General features: G+C 42.2%; 1 protein-coding gene and 2 pseudogenes across 1 annotated transcript in view; all 3 read right to left on the bottom strand.

Moving 5' to 3' along the window:
* Yaf2 (YY1 associated factor 2) overlaps positions 1–19,237 on the bottom strand; it is a 58,277-nt gene that overhangs the window by 11,069 nt on the left and 27,971 nt on the right. The window lies entirely within an intron of this gene.
* Positions 1,603–11,834, bottom strand: LOC110310717 (large ribosomal subunit protein eL33 pseudogene; annotated as a pseudogene).
* Positions 18,027–18,632, bottom strand: LOC115029403 (large ribosomal subunit protein eL30 pseudogene; annotated as a pseudogene).

The following is a 19,237-nucleotide window of genomic DNA, read 5'->3' as shown; positions in this document are numbered from 1 at the left end:
TTCTCTAGTAAGAGAACCAATAGACTTGATATGGGGCATGCTGAATACTATGGCTGCAGTGTAGAATCTCCCACTGGCTCGTCATGCATTTGAACAGTTGTTCTCCAGCTGGGAGTGTTGTTTTGGGAGACTATGAGACCTTTAAAAAACAGTGGACTGGATCACTGGGGAAGGCCTTTCACGTGACATCTATTTCTGGTTCTGACAGGAGTTTTGCTCCTTGATCTGCCAGATGCAAAAAAAAAAAAACCAACAACAAAAAAAAAAAACCCAAAACCAGACTATAGGCATGCTCTCAGCCCAACAGGCCAAGCAGTGGTGCTTTCCTTATGGTGATGCCCTGCACTATGAAGCCATGGGCCTCTATTCTACTTAGTTGCTCTGTCAGCTGCTTTATAAGTGGCAAGAAAAGCAAACGAATGCACTGAGTTTGCAGGTTTGTGCGTGAAGCTGGCCATGGGGCAAGCAGAGCCGTAGAACTGGTGTTCCAGGAAGCAATCCTAACAATCACCTCTGTACCTTGTGTCCTTTATTGTATTCCTTGCCTTTAAAAATGTTATTCCTTAAAGAGACTTACGGCTTTTCAAGGTTTGGCTGCTTGACCCTAATCAGGACATTGATATAATCCCACATTAGGCTCAGGGAACACTGCAGAAGAGGGAGTACAAGAATGTAGAGCCACAACACAGGGAGAAGGGCTGAGACATACTACTTTCTAGGTATGAATGCAACCACTGCAATAGTGGTCCCATAGCAGCTACAGGTGCGTATGTACACTAGACTTGTATAAGAATGGGCCTCTTAACAGTCAGTCATGGAGGGGAAAGGGGCTCATGAGGCCAAGCCATCACTGCTGAACTACTGGTGATCAATCGCTCCTGTGGGTGGGAGTCACTGCTTTCAGTTGTTTACCACCACAGTGCCTACCAGGCTCCAAATGACAGTGCCAAACCCAGAAGGCCTTGGTTAACCGCACTGTGTCACAAAGCAAAGAAAAGCAAAGGAACGTGGGAAACGGATTTGCAGCAAGAAGCTAAGGTGAAACACACTAAGAGGGACCTAAGAGGGACCAAGGTGAGAGGAACCAGAATGCATTAATATGCATAAAGCTGTCACAGAGTAAATTACTTTTTAAATGTTTCTGAGTAATTATATCTTTCTTCTTTTATCATAGGCTTTTCTATATTCTTTAATACTCCACTGTTTTTATTCTTATTCTAATGATAAGGATTACATTTCATCTGAAGACTATAACTGTATTCTACAATTCTAAGATTATTTAATCTTATTCAACTTTGAATGAAAAGAAAAGAGTTAAGAAGAACACATTTATTAACTGAAATAAAATTCCCTACTGCTCTTTAGAGACTGAATAGGCTTTAAAATTCCTTCAATGACAGCAGTGGGGATACAGTTTATCACAGGCCTTTATAATGTAGAGTGGTACAACTCCACCATGCATGTACTATCTGTCCACAGGGATCAGAACGAAGTGTGATCTCTCTTCCATTTGACAAGAGCAATCTGCTGAATGAGAGAGAAGGGCCTTTCTCCCCCAAGAGCACAAATTTACTTTTATTTATTTATTTACTCTCCATTAGTTTAAATCTGGGGTGAATACAGCATCACACGGATTCTGTGTCCAATGGCCTTCACAGGAAGGTTGCTTCGGAATTTGGCACGAACCATACCGCTGTTCCCGTGGCCGAGTTACTTTTCCCCCATCACTCTGGGTTTGTTTGCTTTGCCTCCGGGAGTCGCTGTATTGTGTTTTGCTTTATACACATAAGCACATCTCTTGCCTAAGTAGAACTCCGTTTCATCTCTGGCATAAACGCCTTCAATTTTAAGAAGAGCCATGTGCTCTTTGGTTCCAGAGACCTCGCTTGTAGCCAGCAAAAATGGCCTTGAACCACAGCCTTCCAGGCACACTTGCTTTTTAAGAAGTTCTGTTCCCAGCAGGCCCCAGAAATCTACTCCTGAAGTCCAGCAGCACAAACTTCTCTCACCTCCACTGAGAACAGGGTCTTTAATGGTGGAAACAGTTAACTCAGAAAGTACAGGATGTCATTATGAAATAAACTTCCTTCCTCAACTATTTTGTTATAAAACAAGTAATTAATTAGTGCACTTATTCAAACATAAAATGTCACACACAAAATTAACATTGTCAAGAATAAGTACGTAAGAAAGTAAACAACGGAGACAAGTATGGAAGCACATGCTTTTGACCCAGCTTATGACACTGCTGGGCTGAGTGAGCTACATGGTGAAGCCGACCCCAATCTAGTTTGCACAGGAGAAAACTACTAGTATGCTACTAAAGAAACGTAACAACAGAGGTCTAATGGCAGACTGTTGTACCCACAGGCTAGGCTCACCCAACCCACATCAGAGGAGCTGCTTCCAGCAGTAGATGGAAAGAAACAGACCCACGACTGGACAGTGCAGAGTGAGAGCCTCGTAGCACCCAGTCCTAAAAGGACGGCTTTATTAAGCCCCTCCCCTCCTCTCGAGGGCTCAGGGATCTATGAGGAACAGGAAGCTGGAAACTTTAGAGTCAGAGGGAATGGATGGCACCAAGGAAACGTGTCCTGCAGACACAACAGGACAGCTGTACATACGAGCTCACAGAGACCGGGCGAAGAGGATCCCACCTCTACCCAAGAAGCTATTTATAACTGTTACTGCTGGCCAAAGAGAAACCAGCTCTTCCCACGGGGCTGTCACTGGGTAACCAACCACATCAGAGCAGACCCTATGTCCAGGAGTAGTGGGCCAGGGGAGCTGGGGGAACCTGACACCTTTTTGTTTCATTTTGGTGGGGTTTTTTTTCTGTTGTTTGTTTGTTTGCTTGTTTGTTTTAGAGTGAAAATGAGTGAGAGAGAGAGTGTGTGTGTGTGTGTGTTAAACAAGAGAGAGAGAGAAGATAGTAGGTAAGAAGGTGGGAAGGAGTTAGGGAAGGGAAAACATGACCAAAGTATATTGTATGAAAAAATGTTAAATAAATAGTGTGCAGGATGAGAAACTACTTAACACACTGTCTTAGGAACCCATGCTCCTGTCGCTACCCTAGGTTTCCAGGCAATGGGGTCCATGAGAAGCTTGAGAGCACACAGGCAGGCAGTGCGACACCTGAGTTAGGCACCCACCATGGGCCAGCATATACCTCTACTAAATTTCAGCAATTTTGTCATCAAATGGATGTCACTCACCTAACTGGCCTTCCTTATAATCCTCAAGGACAAGGCATTGTGGAACGTGCCCATCGTACATTCAAGTCTTATCTTATAAAACAAAAAGGGGGAGTTGATAAGACTCTGCCCTCAGTGCCAAGAGTAGCTGTATCTATGGCACTCTTTACACTTAATTTTTTGAATCTTGACGAGCAAGGTCGCTCTGCAGCCGATCGACATAGCTCAGACCCTGATAGACCAAAAGAAATGGTGGAATGGAAGGATGTCTTATCTGGTCTGTGGAAAGGCCCAGATCCTATTTTGATAAGATCCAGGGGAGCTGTTTGTGTTTTTCCACAGAGTGAAGACAACCCATTTTGGCTGCCAGAACGACTCACCCGCAAGATAGTAATCAAGGATGGTGTGGAAGATGCTAACCTCCCGAGGACTGCTCCTGATCCTGACAATGCTGAACTTGTCTCAGGTTCCTAGTATGATGGGCGAACAGAGATGGGCCATTCTCTCGACTTTCCCTAAACCAATGCCAGTTCGCCATGATGCTATAGTTTTTCCAAAATTCTTTACTACTAATAAAACATTAGATTTACCATATCTACCCTATGATCCCACCCGAGCACCATTAGGAGAAAGTCACTCTTTATTAGAACAGGGTTCTTTATGTTTTCAAATTAATGCACCAGGAAAATGTATTAACCTCACAGCTCGAGCTTTGGGGATGTTTAATGAGTACTGAGGAAGTTGGGTGAGCACAACCCAAGATACTTCCAACGCAGGTATAACCTTTACAAATTGGACCTTCTGGCAGGAGGCAATTTGGGTTAATGGTACATTTCTACCACCTAACTTTTCAGACAAAGAACGCCGCCCCCACCCCCAACCAAAAATAGCCCCTCATTGTAGCTTGGAAGATGAAGGGCTGATCCTGCCTTGGTCTGATTGTCAATCCTCCATCACTCGTTGGGCAGATCAGAGTAAAACCTTTTCCTTTTCTCCCAACATGATGGCTGACCCAGAGAAGGAATTTGTTATGAAAAAGGGACTTTTCATACAGGACTTTAGAATGCATCCCTTTCACAAGTGGGTGCTTTGTGGAGTCAATGGCAGTTGTACAGAACTCAATCCTTTGATCTTTATCCAGGGAGGAGCAGTTGGAAAGGCTTCTTTTACTGGCATCTCAAGATTTGCTCAGTATTGGGAAATACATGCTGCCTCCCTGGACTCTTATGGATATACTAATACCAGTGTAGAGATCACTGGGTTCAATAAAACTTTGGTAAAGCAGATTAATTATCCACCTACCCCAGTCTGTGTTTACCCCCCTTTCTTATTTATTCTTTCAAATGATTCATTTGAAGTCTGTTCCAATGATTCTTGTTGGATTTCTCAATGCTGGGATGTAACTAAGGACACCCGTGCCATGGTGGCACAGATCCCACAGTGGATCCCTGTTCCGGTGGAAACACCCTCCACCTTATCCCTGTTTTGACAAAAAAAGAGATTTTGGCATTACTGCTGCCGTAATCATAGCAATTTCAGCCAGTGCAGCTGCTGCTACAGCTGCAGGGTACGCTATGCCTAGTATGGTTCAAGCAGGCACAAAATTAAATCAGCTTTCAGCAGATCTGACTGATGCCATCACTGTCCAAACTTTTGCTAGTACCAAGTTAAAGGGAGGGCTGATGATTTTGAATCAGCACCTTGACCTGGCGGAGGAACAGATAGGCGTCCTATACCAGATGGCCCAGTTGGGTTGTGAAAGAAAATTGGGTGCTCTGTGTATTACCAGTGTCCAATATGAAAATTTTACTCGTGCAGCTAATCTGTCTAGACAGCTTTCCTTGTATCTTGCAGGAAATTGGTCCGAGGGATTCGATGAGACTCTTGAGGCCCTGAGGGTGGCAGTTTTAAGGATCAACTCAACGCGAGTGAACCTGTCATTGACAGAGGGCCTCTCCTCCTGGATTTCATCAGCATTTTCTTATTTTAAGGAATGGGTGGGGGTAGGTTTATTTGGTGTTGCCACCTGCTGTGGACTTGTGTTCATGCTCTGGTTGGTTTGCAAGCTCAAAGCCCAACAAACATGTGACAAGGTCGTGATAGCTCAAGCACTTGCTGCCATAGAGCAAGGGGCCTCCCCCAAAATTTGGCTATCTATGCTCAAGAATTAGTTGACATTGGTGGCTGGCCTCTTTTGTAGAGTTCGCCCTAGGTCATTTAGTAGTTACTGTCACATAGCACTGCGGTATCCAGGGACGGGCAACTTTCCTCATGCACAGATCAACCTAAGACGCGGGGCCTGGTGGCGATAGGGGTACCCTATGACAGGAAAGGCTGTGACATTAGAGGAACGACCTAAGACAGGAGCCACAACGGATGGGCATAATTACACAGACCTAGTCCAGCCTCATTTTAATAAAATAAAAAGGGGGAGATGTGGAGAGCCGTGCTGCGAGCAATCGCCATTATAAGATGGCGCTGGCCTCCGCTGTGCCTAACTAGTAAACAAGCCTTGTACACAGGTGCAAGAGTGAACTCACGCCTAGACACTGCCCATCTCGGGGCGTAGTAATGGGGTGATGGGCGAGCAACGAATCAGGAGCTGACATGCCACATCAGGTGCTGAAACACCATGGCTGAGGGCTATATAAGCAACGCCATTTTCCGGGGTCGGGATCTTCCCTCCTGAAGAAGCAATAAAGCTTTTGCTGCAGAAGATTCCGGTTGTCCGAGTGTGTTCTTGCCAGCGAGAACCATAGCTTGGGACAGCACCCCCAGTTTTAAACAGCTCAAAAGATCAAATTATTAAAGAAATGACAAATTGAGCCTTCTGTCGCTTCTGTGATAATCATTTGGATCACTTGCTCTGGGGAGCCCGATGCTATATCTAAAGGACTTCAGCGACTTTGTGGAGATGTACACATGGCAAGGAACTAGGTAATCCTGTCAACAGCACTCGCTGTGTGTGAGCCATCTTTGGAAGGAGGTACCCAGAGGTCAAGCCTGCAGACCAGTGCAGCCTCACTTAGCATCTTCTTCCCTACTCCACCCTTCCTCCCCAGAGTCTGGCTGAACTGGCTAACCTGGAACTAGCAATCTTCCTGTCTCTGCCTCCTGAGGGATTAGGCTATAGGCATGGACCACCATGACAGGCCTCGGCAAATATTAACTACAACCTGAGAATAATCTAGAGCCTAAAATATCTGCTAAAAACTGAGGCAAACTTATGACTTACCAAAACAGATAAAATAAATGTCCTAAGGCAATTTGCTGCAAAAATATAATTGTGACCCTGGTCACTAAAGTGTCTGAACAGAAATGCAGTCGTTTCTAAGTGGGAGAGGGAGACACAGCAGGAAGAGAAGGCTGAGCAACAGGAGCAGCTTGTCAACGCATGCAGATCACTCGCTCTGGGAGCCAGCTGCTGTGTGGACAGGGCAAAAGACACCAACCTGCTCAACAGTATTTTAGGCTGTAACTGTTTTTCAGCCTGTGCTTCACAACCCCACTGGGTATGGACCAGCCCTCTCATGCGGGTCTCATATCAGATATTTACATTATGACTGATCCATAACAAAACTGGGTAGAAAATTAGTTATGAAGTACCAATGAAAATAATTTTACACCCATACATGGTGGCACATGCCTTTAATCCTAGCACTGGGGAGGCAGAGGCATGCAGATTTCTGAGTTCGAGGCCAGCCTGGTCTACAGAGTGAGTTCCAGGACAGCCAGGGCTACACAGAGAAACCCTGTCTCAAAAAACCTAAATAAATAAATAAATAAATAAATAAATAAATAAATAAATAATTTTACACTCAAAGGTCCTCACAGCAGAGACGCTGTATTCAAGGGTCACAGCAGAGAGGTGAAGAACAGCTGCTCTGAGATCACTGAGCCTTCGAAACTGTCTTTAGTACTTTATAACTATCTCGCTACATTTATTTTTGTTTGTGTGTGTGTGTGTGTGTGTGTGTGTGTGTGCATGCCATGGAGCCTGTGGAGATGAGAGAAGCTGTAGGAAAAGTTCTCTTCCTCTATCATGTAGATCCTGGGGGGTCAAGCTCAGATTATCAGAGCTTAGAAACAAGCACCCTCACCTGCTGGGCTGTCTCACTGGCCCTAGGTTATAATATCTAATGCATTTTACTTTTAGAAACTAAAAGCACGGCACATGTATAATTTTATTATGCAACAGTCTATTTGAAAACGACGAGGTTCTCCTGTGGAGATCAGATTCAATTTAAAATTTCTCCATACAAGCTATGATGCTGAACTGAAGAGAGCCTAATGAAGGTCATGTGCTCTCTAGCACCCATGAGATCCAATTAGGTAGGAAAAGCAGGAGGAACCCAGGAAAGACTTCTAACATAGTATATGTCCAAGTAGTTGCTGAATAAATTTGAAAGGCAAGAAACATAAATAATACCTCCATACCTCAAAGTCAGAGAAAACTGTTCTTGCAGAGAGGATTTTTCAAGCTAGTCCCTGAGCAGAGTTTCAACAAGCAATGCTAAGAAGCGGGACAGTTAAAGAAGAGGAAGCAGGAAGCAGGACGAGCAAAGCTACCATGCCCAAAGATTCACAGAATTTCCAAAGCACTTTCAAGAAAATCTGTAAGCAGTTAGTTGAAAGAAAAAGATAGAGTTTTCAAGAGGGCCGCTCTCAAGACCAGGAGACTCGGGCTGTGGGAGGCTCGACCTGACAGAGTGAGGAGTCTGCAGCCAGGAGTTATATTTCACAAACTTAATCTATATTAACATTTTTAATTAATAGATTTTTGCATATAATTTTAAATGTTTTATAATGAATTACTTGAAAATAGTTCACTTCAAATCCTCACTACTGTCAAAGCAAGGACACTGGGGATAGAAGTGAGAACTCTAAGGTGCCTGGCACCAGCTACCCTACAGTAGAAATGTTCCTTCTTGGCTGTGTGGGCTGGACATACATATGTCCATATGTGTACCTAGGTGCTTACAATTTACAATGCTGCCACAGAAGATGAACCCACAACATGCCAATAAATTGTTAAGTCAAGCCATCATAAAGGCTGTTTATCTGCATCTACATATAATTTAAACATGATGCCATGCAAATTATTACATGACAAAATTTATATAGACTATATAACATTTTTACACCAGATAGAAAAGCTATTGTTGTTTACGAGCGTGTGTTTGTATTCTGTGTATGCCCAGTTCAAGCAAGCTCTGGCTTCTCTTTCTAAAGCTAGTGAAAAACCACCGTGACTTCTGTAAAGTTGAGCTGCTTCCTATCAGATGATGAAAGGAAGCTGTGGTTTTAAGTGCCCTTCTTGCTTCCTATCTATATTCTTCTAAACAAAAATGACTTTAGCACAGAGAGCAAAATATAAATGCTTTGTTTAAACTAACAATGTCTAAATATGAAACAGCAACGAGCCAACCAGCCACCAGCATTAGATAACTTGACACCTTTGATTGAACATTAGAATTAGGCTAGCCAGAATACAAAAGTACATCTGAGACAAATTCACTGTCTTACACAGAGCAACCATATTATGTGCAGATGCAGGGGGACTATGTCAGGATAATTTTGCACGTAAGGAGTATACACTTCATAGTGCATCTAATCACATACAGTGTGCTTTTACTAACAATTCAAAATTTGATACAACTAAAAACATAAGTGTGCAGGTAAAAGAAAAAGCACACCTGTCAAGAGAAACAAACAAACAAACAAACAAAAAAAAAAAAACCTAATGCCAGCGGCGATGTGAGAAGGGAAGGGGGTGGCAAAATATGCAGGGAAAACACTCCTCATAGATTCTGTTCTTGCATGGAAATGACCATGTGGAACCCTATGTAATAGTTTCATTTAATGTAGCAAGGTTTTAGTTACAGATAAATAAAGTATTTAGATAAAATTGATTCTCTAGTTGACTAAGTATCTTCCATGCTTCACTCTCTTAATGACATAGAAGTTGTTACTCCTAAGGATTCCTTGGGTGACAATGCAACAGCCTATGTGAAGCTTTCCTCCTTTACTTCTCACTATATCTGCTTCTGGCAACTTTAGTCACCCATTCACTACTCCAGCGCTTCCAGCTGCTTATACCTTAACTAAGTCTATCACAATCTGAAAGACGAGGTGGGGACAGAGCTCAGGAGCTGAGGTGCTTGCCATAAAAATATAAAGAACAAAACTTAAAAGATTCCCAGAACCCCACACAAAAGCCAAGTAGTTGTGGCAAGTGCCTGTAATCCCAGCAGAGAATGGGGACCGAGACTGGGGATGCCCAGGACAAGCTGGCTGGCTAGCCTAGGAGAGCCAGAGTCTTGGTTCAGTGAGGGATCCTGCCCCTCCCCCAAGGAAAGTAGAGAGCAATTGAGGAAGACACTCAACATCAACTTTGGGCCTCCATACATATATGCACAAACTTCTAAGCACACCCAGACATGTACACCTTCAACATGCAAATGCGCATGCACACATACAAGTATCCCATCGTATCAGTGCTTGTTATTTTATGAAGCAGTTCGTGTATACTATAACTACAAGCTGACAAGGAAAACTAACAACCCAACAACAGCAGCCTTTAAAGCTGCCTGGAGCATTCTGGGGGCTTGGCAAGCAGGGGGAAGGGAAGGCTCCCTAACCCCTCACAACCACAGCGGCTGTGTGTTTGCTTCACCATTAGATAACTGAAGAGGCTGTGTGACCCCACGTGGGAGTTAGAACAATGAGGACAGCTTCAGCAAGGCAAGTTACTCCTAAACAGAGTTACTGAACGAACGAACGGCCCACCAGAGCCCTGGCTTTCTTCTCCATCACACTTCTCTGATTTCTGAGACTTTAAGTATATTCATCATCATTAAAATCATAGAACAAGAGCATTTCCTTCATTTAATCTCTACTATATCCCCATGAGCACACTCTTTACTGTGGTTTTGAAGTGCATATTTAATTTTGCTAACACACTGTTGAATTTTGGGGGGTTTTCTTGGGGGGGGGGGAATGAATTTTCAACTTAGCTAAATCATTTCAAAACCTATAATTTTCCCCTTACTGATATACAAATGGTTTTTAGAACATTTTACTGTATGTTGGCAGTCCCAAAACAATCTTTGACCCAGCCCCACTTGGATGCTCTGTGCTCTCTGTGCTCTGTGCTCTCTGTGCACACCCCTGCCTGATGGCCCCAGGCTGCTCTGCTGCTCTCACTCCTGGGGCACCAATGTTTACTGAGTTTGTCTGTCAGGCAGGCACTACTCTAAGTGCTGTGTTTCTATTAACTTAGTCTCCACAGCAACTTTGGAGTTTAATGCTTTAAGAAAACAATAGGATTCTCAGTCAGTCAGCTTAATTATATTCCAAATCATTCTGTGAAAATCTTTAAAAAGTCCCTCCCAAGACCATGTGGGCCTGGTAAGTTCAAGGTTTCAGTCTCTTGTATGGTCATTTTTATTAATTCATATTTTCCTACCAAAAATAATCCATTCCCCTTGCCTCCTTTCCTTTCGGGAGACAGGATATTCTTCTATGATTTAGGCTGCCTTAGACCTCACAACCTTTCCCAGCCCAGCGTTCTGAGGACTGAATTCTGGCTATGTACACCACAGTGAGCTTGTAGTTTCTGACTGACTAGCTATGCCAACTGATCCCTGATAAGCATGAGCATCATTTATACCCATGTTACTTTCTTTCTTGTAGCCCTAACTCTGCTTAGAGTACCTTCAAATTCTAGCTAAGAAATCCTGTCTGGTCTCGCACATACGCAGGTGTGTCCAGGTGCATGTGGACGTGTGGATGCATGTGCATGTGTGTGCATATGGACATACAAATGCATGTGTGTGCACGTGGATGCACGTGTGTGCACGTGGATGCATGTGTGTGCACGTGGATGCATGTGTGTGCACATGGATGCATGTGTGTGCACATGGAAGACGGAGGTCAGCTCAGGCACTGCTCCTCAGGAGCTGTCAACCTTGATTTTTGTGGGTAACGTCTCTTAGAAATCCTGGAATTCATCAGTTAGGCTAGACTGGCTGCCTAGGAGGCCCCAGAGAGTCACCTAAAAGTCCCCCACACTGGGATCACAAGTATGCACTAGAAAGCCTGGCTTTTGTGTGAGGACTAAGAACTGATCTCAGGTCCTCATATTTTTGTGGCAAACACTTTACTGACAGAGTCGTTTCCCAGCCCCACTTAGTTTTCCTGTAATGAGGCTGATGCTTTAGTTTTCCTGAACTTCGCATTGTTTTCTAACGTGTGGTTTGTTAACCTTACTTACTACTTTGTTCTATCTCATCTTAGGTTTATCCTGTCATTCTCTATCCAATGTGTTATTTACATATTTAATATTATTGGATTTTTCTAGACAAACCACAATTGTCAGTTTGCAATACAACTTTAAACTAAGACTTTTTTTAGGATTGTTTGTTTGTTTTATGGATCCCATTATGGCCTAACTTGCTAGGTAGCAGAAAAAGACCTAAGATCCTGTGTCTTGAGATGACAGTTGTGGACCACACTGAGTTTACAGAGTGCTAGAGATAACCTGGAGCTTACGCCCCACTATTTATACCTTAGAGTGAGCTGCCCACTTGGGAAACTTTAACTTAGACGCATCATTAGTTTATTACTTGAGCCAATCATGCTGGCGAGAGATGGTCTCTCAAGAATACTTACTGTATTCTCCCTTAACTGTGTTTATCTTGATTTACTTAAAATGTACACTCACTCATTCCAAGTGGTCTGCCTGTAGTTGGTAATCTGAGGGGGTTACACAACCTAGGCAAGCACTCTACCAGATGGAGGACTTCCCTGGCCGAGGGAGGACGGGGAGCGTCTGCACATCACGTGCACACTTGCTATGGATTCTGGGAGGTCAGAGGACAACAGGAGTAGGTGCTTTCTTTCCACAGAGAATCATCCAGAGATCAAACTCAGGTGGTCAGGCCTATGCAGCAAGCACCTTTCCCACTGAGTCATCGTCCTAACTTCACAAGATGAGACTGTGGGCTTAGGGTTTACAAAAGGGCTGTGGTTTGCTTTCTAGGTGTTACACCGCTATTCACTTAAAGTCTTACTGTAGAGTGCAGAGTTGATAACATACTTACTTCAAAACTGTTCCTCAGGCTGGGAAGGCAGGTCAACTAATAGCACAAGGGCCTACTCCATCCCCAGAACCCCTATGAAAGTGCCAGGCATGGCGGTGCACAGTAACATCAGACACAGAGACAGAGAAAGCTTGGTTAGCAGCTAAGCTTAATGGTAGGTATTGCTAGTTTTAACAAGTACATTTGGCCTGGTTTTTATGTTTTCTTTAATTTTTTCTTTCACACGTTTTCCTTCTGGTTTCCTTCTATGATACAATTAACACAGAGCTCAAGCAAACACTTATGGAGTACTTATTCCTTGAGAGACACCACACTTGGAGGGATGGAATGGTACCCAAGGCATCAGCGACATAACATAAATGGTGCTGCCCATCCCCCATCTCAGAAGTGGGGGAGTAAGAGTGAACAAAAAGTTTGTCAAAATATGACATACTGAAATTTAATTGTGCCAGATGGAGTGGTGCACACATTTAGTCCCAGTGCCAAGGAGGCAGAGGCAGGCAGATTCCTGTGAGTCTGAGGCCAGCCTGTCTATAGACAGGTCTGGGCCTGCAAGGGCTACATAGAAAGATGCTGTCTCAAAACAAAAACAAACAAACAAAAAGACCAAAAGCCCTGCCCCAGTGAAAGAATGGGAAGACGACTGTTTCAAAGGGAAACTAAGCTCCATGTGCACCACAGGGGGCGAAACTGCAGAAAGGCAGCGCTCCTGAGACTGGGTGAGCGAGGAGCTGTGAAAGCTGACGCCATGTTAGAGAACCTAAGGAAGTCCATCATACAAAGTCTTGTGTGGAGAATGAATAAGGAACTGGGGAGGTCAGAGGGCACACTACTAAGATAACCAAGCAAGAGATAGCAGTAATGTGGTATGCTGGCAAACCGTGAAGATGGACAGATGGAAATCGATGCCATGGTCTTATGATATAGTCCTTTTCCCAACCAAATCTTAGAAGCATGTGTTTACTGCTAGTTCTATGCAAAGTCACTTTCACACCGACCACAACATGAACTTTTTAAAATTCTTTTTTAAAATTTACTCTGTATCTGAGTGTTTAGTCTGTATATATGTCTTTGTATCACATGCATGCTGGCGCCATCTCACAGTTATAAAAAACATCATCTCATACGGATGATGTCTGTAATAAATACCTCCACTAATGAACGTAACTTCATTCTTTCAGTAACTGTTTATTGAATATATATCACTAGGTCTAAGGATATACTACTCAGTGGAAAATGACGTGCCTGGCATATGTGAAGCCCTGAACAAATCCCCAGTACCAAAATAAGCAAATACACAAACAAGGCATACTAATGCCAGATAACATGGATATGGGAGTGTGGCAAGAAAGCAACTCGAGCCTTACAAAGCTAGTTATTTATGAAGTAACGTGTAATTAAACTTTGTGCATATCTGACTATGTCCTACACCATACTTTAAAGCAGCTGAAGTGAAGCCGACGTTAAACCGACGCCCCCTCATGTCAGTCGGCCATTCACTAGCACAGTAAGTGTGTGTCCAGTCCCTTGGGACAGATACACGACTCTCTGCTCATACAATGTTTCACTGTGGGAAACACAGGGAAACAACAGTGCACACAGATGAGCTGGGCCTGGAGCACTGCTCAGAAGTGCCATTCTCCATCAAGAGAACAGGAGAGCTCTCAGCAACGCTGCTGCAACACAATCTACAGAGGAGAAAGTGGGAGCTACACAGGAACTCATGTCAGACACTCAGGAAGGGAAAAGCCAAGGGCAAAATTCCCAGGCAGGCTCTGTGTGTAAGTGCATCTGCCACCAAGCCTGATCACCTATGTTTCAGAGGAGCAGAAATTAAAGGACACCTGCAACCTAGCACGTGTGTGCGTGCACACAAAATGACAATTTTGCTTTTAGTTACGACAAAACAGCTGGCATATCCAAGGAGCAATGAGAAAGTAAATTCAAGAACAATGAGTGAAAAAAAATGGTGAAAGTCATTTGAGGAAACAGCAAAGAGTCAGATTATATATTATCTTTCAATCAGACACAGAAAAAACTTAAAATTTTATTCAAATTAGGATGAGAAATTAGAAGGATAGGAAGAGACCTAATCAAAAAAATAACACGATGTTAAAATTAAAATTACCAAACTGGAAACAGATCAAAGAGGAGCAGAATAATAGAAATCATAGAGCATTTATGGTGCAAAGTCAAGAGAAATGATCACTACTCGTGCCAGGATGGTAATAGCAGCACACATGTACGGTGGAGGATCTTCAACAATACTTTAGATATTGGTATGGCACATACGTTTTTCAGATGAATGGAAAATATAGAATAAGAAAAAGACTATCTTGAAAGTAGTCAGGAATCCATAAGTTTAATAAGTTTAAGCCAGCTACACGCAGACTGTCTAAAGAATGGCCCAGCAGAAACACTACTTTACAGTCCCAGTTTAAATGTGTATACTAACTAGCAAGATCTTCTAAATGACTTTAGCTCAACAGTACATAACCAGGCATCTCGAACACAACACACAAGGTTTGGGCCCCTATGGTTTTGTTGTGGAAAGGAGAAAAAATACACAAGCAATTAAAATATTGTTTCTTGGGGCTGGAAAGACAGCTCAGTGGTGAAGAGCACATAGCCCTCTTCCTGAGGACCTGAGTTTAGTTCCCCAGTGCCCGTATATAAAATTCTCAAGGAATAAACGCTGTACAATGCACTGGCCTCATTCCAAAATTATGTTACATTCAAAGAACTTTCCAATTAATTTAAAATTAAGAAGGACAGAGGGAAATAAGTATGGGACACTGTCACCTGAACCTGACTATGTGGAAAACCACTTAAGAGTGTTACCTACAAGCCAGGGCGTAGTGGCACACGCCTTTAATCCCAGCAATTGGAATGCAGAGGCAGGCAGATTTCTGAGTTCGAGGCCAGCCTGGTCTACAGAGTGAGTTCCAGGACAGCCAGGGCTACACAGAGAAACCCTGTCTCGAAAAACCAAAAAAAAAAAAAAAAAAAAAAGTGTGTGTGTGTGTGTGTGTGTGTGTGTATATATATATATATATATATATGTATATGTGTGTGTGTGTGTGTGTATACACATATATATAATAAAGTATTACCTACAGATAATTTACCGTGGCTGGCCCATTAAAGTCTTCCTTCCTGTCCAATGTAAGAATTAAGCTATAAATTATAAATGGAATGGGACCCTTTTAATCCCTATGCTCTGGCGATGTGAAGATTTTGCTACCTCTCAAGAGTAAGATTAATGCTGTGGCCCTCATCTTTTACCATTTTCAGTAGTTTCTTTAAAAAAAAAAAAAACTGGAATATAGCCCTATTCATTAATGATTGTGGTAAGATCAAATGTTTCCATGAATATTTAATTTTTCATGAAGGTAACTTAATTAAAATATACAATTCTTTATAAAAGCTCTAATATATAACAACAACAACAGAACTGGGGAGGTGGCTCAGTCAGTATGATGTCTGCCATGTAAGCATGAGAAACTGAATTTGGTCCCTAGGACTCATGTAAAACAAAACCAGGAGTGCAAGTTCACGCCACCAGCACCTGGAAGACAGCCAGGAGGACCTCTGCATCTCACAGGCCCACCCGCTCAATCATGTGGTTCAGGTAAAACCGCAGTGGGGACCGACAGAACAAGGCATTCACAGTGCACCGCTGCTTCCGGCACAGACTCAGTAACAACAGTAATAGAGAGGCACTATACATGTGCAACAGGGCTCGCTACATCTTCTCAACTGAAATTTAAGGGTTAATCTTCACAAAATGAGATAAGCACCGTTCACTAGGATTTATTCAATTTATCCCTCCTTAGCTTTTAACTTTAAATTTTTTTCCCTTGAGTATTTTACATCTTCTAACTTGTTTAACCACCCATAAAATACACCCCTCTACTTATGGAGAAAATACCATTATTATTATTACTATTATTTATTTATATTTTTGGTTTTTCAAGACAAGGTTTCTCTGTGTAGCCCTGGATGTCCTAGAACTCACTCTGTAGACCAGGCTGGCCTCAAACTCAGAAATCCGCCTGCCTCTGCCTCTGCCTCCCAAGTGCTGGGGTTAAAGGTGTGCGCCACCACTGCCTGGCAACAGCATTATTTTTATAACATACCATGACAGATATGAAAGGTATTTAATTTCTCATATTATTATCTGGAAATAGTTCTTTAGTTTGCTTAACAACTTAGAAGGTGGCCTGTAGAAATAATTTCACTAACAAAACAAAGAACACAGGCAGATTTATAAGATAACTCTAATTCAAGGGCCATGGACACGTAGCAATGAGAAAAACAATTCCACTATCCCAAAATTATAAGTCTACTAATTTTTAAAAATAAATTCAACTGATCATGGTGATGCGTGCCTTTAATATCAGTCTTTAAAGAGGCAGGAAGATCTAAGTTTGAGGTCAGCCTAGTCTATCCAGGGAATTCTAGACCAGCAAGAGCTCCATAGAGCCTTGTCTCAGAAATAAAATAAAATCATGCTGGGCACGGTGGCGCACACCTTTAACCCCAGCGCTCGGCAAGCAGAGGCAGGAGGATTTCTGTGAGTGCAAGAGCTGTTACACAGAGAAACCTTGTCTTGAAAAACCAAATAAATAAACAAATAATTAAGTATGTAAAAAAACAAATAAATAAATCTAACTCAAAAAGGTGAAATTTAAATGAATTCTTGAGAACCAAAAATTCTTACAGATGACATGTGAGTGTTTTGGCTCAAAACAAGTCAAGGCTTTATATGGAACTCTCAGTAAAAACTACCTTAGTCTGGGCCACCAAAAGAAGAAAAGCAAGCAACAGAAAATGTCTCAAAGAACTTAAGAAGAATTTTGGCTAGCAATGCTAGTTAACTCTAGAGTGAAGTGTCACTCAGCTACCTAAGAAGCCTGAAAGCACAAGACATTATCCTTGGTGTTTTGGAAAAGACGACACGTGAGATCATTATCAATGTTACTGCCCGTTTCCCCTTCCCTTGCATTCACAGAGTCGACTCCAGATTTATAAGCACAGAAAGGCAGCAGGGTCGAGTGAACCCGGAGCCAAATGATTGACATTCATTCAAGTCTCAGTTCTGAATCTCACCTCTGCTGTTCACTATCTGTAAGAACAATGGTGTATTCTGAGTGTTGTGGCTTGGATATGGCTTAAATGTCAACAGCTAGCATTTGAGAAGTGAAGGGTCATCTTCAACTACACAGAATGAAGCCAAACGAGGCATGATGGGACACGCTTTTAAAACCAGCACTCATCATCAGACCTGGGGATCCTGAGCCATACAGGACACCACTGATAGAGAATAGTTTAAAATCTTTCATATCAATATCAATAGTATGCATTGGAAAATTCTCACATTACCCTCAAAATATCCTCAGAAAGAGATCAGCTACAATACCACTTGGGAAGCATGAAGCCATATATTTCTGAGCAAGTTTATCCTAAAGCTGTTTAGAGTCAACCACATTAAAGATCATCTCCTGGTAAACCAGACAGGAGTGACTTCTGAATGCCAACTGAGGATAACGAACAAGTGCAAGGTAAAGTGTGAAATTTCTGTACTATATAAAAATGGCCTAAACCAAGTCAGTAATACAACTGTTGGTGTGCACCATGCGTCCCAGACATCTGCTGACCAATGATTAAAAACTCAAGTCTAATCCTTCACATATGATTTGTGGAAATCATAGAATCTTAGAAGTTTAGAAGTGATCTTAGAAATCAGACATTCTATGTTTTGTTTGAGATACAGAATTTTAATACAATTTTTTTTTTATAAGGAGTTCTGGCAAAGTTTTATTAAAGGAGAAGTTTCTTGGTTTACTTCTCCCCAGTCTGTCTGGCATGCTTCTAGAAATAGCAGAATCCCCTGGGTCAATGACAGCCAGTGTGCATACTCTAGTATTTTCCGCACACTGTGCCCAGTTCCACAGTATTGCCACTGTAGTGATGGACAGCAGGTTTAGCCCACATGGCATAGTACTTTATTTCAGAGGTCCTCAAAGCTGGTCAGCTTGGGGGGAGGGGGAAGATAATCAACTTCACTTTGCCTTGTCTGAGCATCTTCAGAGTCCGTTTGTACCCCGGCACATACTTTCCACTTTTCATAACAAACTGGAGCCTAGAGTTGATAGACTCCAGAGACATTTTTATCTTCTTTGTGGCTACCATCTTCCTGCCTTAGGTGCAGAACAACCCCCAACCAAGATCAGCCGCCAAGATGGCCAGGGAGCGAGAAAGGGTTTTCTGAGATTTTTATAGAGATATTAAGATTTAACCATTCACTGTTAACTGAAATTTAGACAAAACAAATAGCAATTTGAATATTAACATGATAATTATTTTAAATGTTTTAATATTTTATGAGTTATATTAGCATTCAAATACAGAATAAATTTTTCTGGAATTTTACAAATACATCATTTTTATAAAAATTGGAGATTTGTAGGACGCTTTAATTTTTATACACTTGAAACCTTATTTTTACCATATTCTCAATGTATGTTTATCATATTAAATTGAATTTTAATACGTTATGATTTTCATAATTAAAGCTTTTTGTTTAAAAAAATTAGTATTCATGAAGCAGACATAAGCAGTTGTCTGTGAGTACAAGGCTAGCCTAGCCCATATACAGAACTCAGCCAGGACTACACGAGACCCTGTCTCAAAAACAAAAGATTAAAATTAATAAATTGAAAAAAGTTTAAGATCACTATGAATACATGAGACCATCTAAAACAAAAGATAGTGTATGCTAAGATTCATGTGTTAGAAGCTTATCCCATAATGTGGTCACCTTGGGAGGGGTTAGAACTTTAAGAGGGAGTAGAATGGGAAGCAATTAGGTGGTCTGGGCCATCATCCCCCACACTTGGGCTCACACTTGTAACCCCAGCACTGAGGAGACAGGAT

The sequence above is a fragment of the Mus caroli genome, unplaced genomic scaffold (assembly GCF_978045245.1).
Source record: "Mus caroli unplaced genomic scaffold, Mus_caroli_1 scaffold_16, whole genome shotgun sequence".
Taxonomy (NCBI): Eukaryota; Metazoa; Chordata; class Mammalia; order Rodentia; family Muridae; genus Mus; species Mus caroli.
The sequence above is the reverse complement of the archived record's forward strand: the minus strand, read 5'-3'. Positions and strand labels throughout refer to the sequence as shown.